This window comes from Dendrobates tinctorius, unplaced genomic scaffold (assembly GCF_039654945.1).
Source record: "Dendrobates tinctorius isolate UK_male_01 unplaced genomic scaffold, ASM3965494v1 ptg000060l, whole genome shotgun sequence".
Lineage (NCBI taxonomy): Eukaryota > Metazoa > Chordata > Amphibia > Anura > Dendrobatidae > Dendrobates > Dendrobates tinctorius.
The window spans coordinates 15190753-15193724 of NW_027361728.1; positions in this window are offsets into that span (position 1 = coordinate 15190753).

Consider the following 2972-nt stretch of genomic DNA (forward strand, 5'->3'; position numbering starts at 1 on the left):
GAATGATATGTGACGCCACCTGTGGTTTCTGAGTAGATTGACCAGCGCTGCAGTGGCGCTTCTCTGGGACAGAAGTTGTGGTGCAGCTAAGATGTAGAAGCCCTGCACAGGTATGGCCATTGTCGCAGAGCACATGAAAGATTTGGTAGATGGTGTGCAGTGCAGGATGTAGCAGAGCCATGCGCCAGGCGCAGGAGAAAGAGGACAGACACAGTCGTGCAGTTCCTTTACCTGTACTTGGACCCAGAATACAGATGGAGAAGGAGTTGGTCAGCCTGGAAGCCAATTTGGAATTCTCTCTCTGCAGATAGGTAGTGTGGCCTCCGTTCTAGCACTTATCTGAGGTACTCGCAGTGCTGAGTTCAATGAAGTTCCCCCTGTTGACTCTCTCTTGGAACTTTCTCGTATGGCAGGCAGCCGTAGCCTTTTCCTTCTGGCTCCCACACGTCGCTGCTGGGGCCTTCGAGCCTTAGTTGGGTACAGAGCATTTACAGCTGCTACTTCCTCCGGTTTCTGCTGCAGGAACGTCAGTGTCTCTACAAACTCGGAGACCGGAATCCAGACCATGCGCTCAAGCTAGAGAGAGCCTTAACTCTGCTCATCCTCCAGCTCCCCTTCTCACGTCCACACACTTCCCCTTCCCTTCACAGACTGCCCTAACTTACCTCCTCCCGACCACAGATAGTAGCTCCTCAGCAGTCAGGTTCAGAGGTCTCCCTGCTGGCCTGGAGTGGGAAATGTGTTGTGTGTTGGTTTAACTGCTAGAGAGATCCTTCGTTGCTCCCAAGCATGACATCAAACTCCCTAGGAGGAAGGTAATGCCACTGTAGCGACCGTACTCCTGGGGACGCCACAAGTGCACTGATGCCCAGCCACTGCTGGATGATGCTGCTGGTATATTGACCCAGACCACTACATTCCCCTCGCACTCTACACAGCCTGAATGTGACCCAGATGAAACTCAGGTTACCCTTCCCATATACTGTACCACCTTACACGGTGACAAAAAGGAAGGTGCAGCTGAAAGTGCAGGTTCGGCCCACCCGCCGTCAGGCACACCGCCATACTATGAGGGGCCCTGTGCTAGTGCCGTCTCCAACGAGTGGGTCCCCCCTGCTTGCTCTGGATCACAGCACTTGCAAAGTTGAAATACTTACCTCTCCCTGCTCCACCGCCATGACGTCTTCCGCGTTTCCTGACAGTAATATTCTGATCAGAGAGCGCAATGACATCACGTCTGTACGCCCAGACTAGTACAGGGATTCCCTAGCGAGGAGACTTATTTGAGGAGACTTATTTAATTGTTTTCAATGTTGGGACAGCAATTTTTGGGGAGCACTATACTCTGGAGAATGATATATGGGGTCCACCATACACTGGAGCATTCCAAAGGTGGACATCAGACACTGGAGCAGCATTTACAGGGCCCATTATACACTAGAGCATTAGAAATGGGGCCCATTATATATAGAGCATTATTTGGGCCCATAAGACAGTGCATCTTCATCCATGGGGACCAACATATACAGTAGCATTATGTGGAGCTCATCATATACTGTTTCAAACATTATATGGGACCAATGATTCTGTATGGTGAAATATATGGGCCTCATTACTCTGTATAGCGCACTATGCGGTGGCCATAATACTGTATGGAATAAGATACTGTCCGTTTTTGGAGCTATTGGAGAATTTAAAATGGATATCAGTCATAAGATGTAAAAAGTGAAGTATTTTTCATTGAACTATACCGCTATTTCTCTGCCGTATCGGAGCATCATGAGTTGTGGTATGTTTTAAAGGGGAGCTCTTTGGCCCAGGGCACATGAAAACCTGGAGCCAGAACTACCCCCCCACAAATTTAGCCAAATAACCCCTATTTTTCAGTGTGTAACTAGTATTATGAAGTAAATTAAGGTTGAAAAGCTTCAGTAATAAGATTTGATGTTTTTGGCATTCAAAAGGGCACTGTAGGTGTTTTTCCTGGCCTCCACTCCCTGTCGACTTTGCTTCCCCATTGACTTGCATTGGGTTTCGTGTTTCAGTCGACCTTCGACTTTTCACAAAAATCGGCCGATTTTGTTCGACCCGACTTTTGTGAAAGTTGGGTTTCATGAAACCCGACTCGACCCAAAAAAAGGCAAAGTCGCTCAACTCTATTCACCAGTTTTTTTTCTTTGATTTTTAATTATTTTTTATTTATTATCTTTTATTATTTACTTTTTGTTTATTATTTAATTATTTATAATCATCTTTTAATTATTTATTTTTTATTATTAGTTTTTGTCTTTATTCTTATTTATTTTATTTTATTTATTTTTCTCTCTATGATTAGTGGGGCTTTGTATATAGGATTTATATTTCATTTTCACTATATTATTTAAAGGGAATCTGCCACCTCATTTTGGCTCGGTATTTAAATGACCTGGGTCCGGTCCGATGGGCAGTGTTTTGGGTCCTTTCTTCCACCCCTCCTTGGCCGCTGTCCACAATATTTCTGTGAATTTCCATACTTGGCCTTCATATTACGCGCGTGCGCATTGCAATCTGGACTAGCACAAGCACAGTATGCTTTGCCCAACTGCGGGCAAAGCCAAAAAGCATTAGTGTGCATGCGCCGGTGAACTATGTCCCGAAACACAGCAAAATAGTTCCGGGACATAGTTCACTGGATTTTCAGGGATAGTTCAGGGATTTTTATGCCATGCAAGTGATCAGCCTGCAAAAAATGAAAGTCCCATAGTGGGACAAAGTAAAAGAGTTAAAAAAAAAGTTAAAAAAAAAGTAAAATAAAAAATAAAAATTAAAATAATTGTAAAATATAAAAAAGCCTCAAAAAATAATAAAAAAAATCTAAATATATTGTACCCATAAATAAAATATATATATAAACAGTAAAAGTACACATATTTAGTATTGTCACATCCAGAACAATCCATCCTATGAAATTGTACCACTAGTTATCCCCTGTA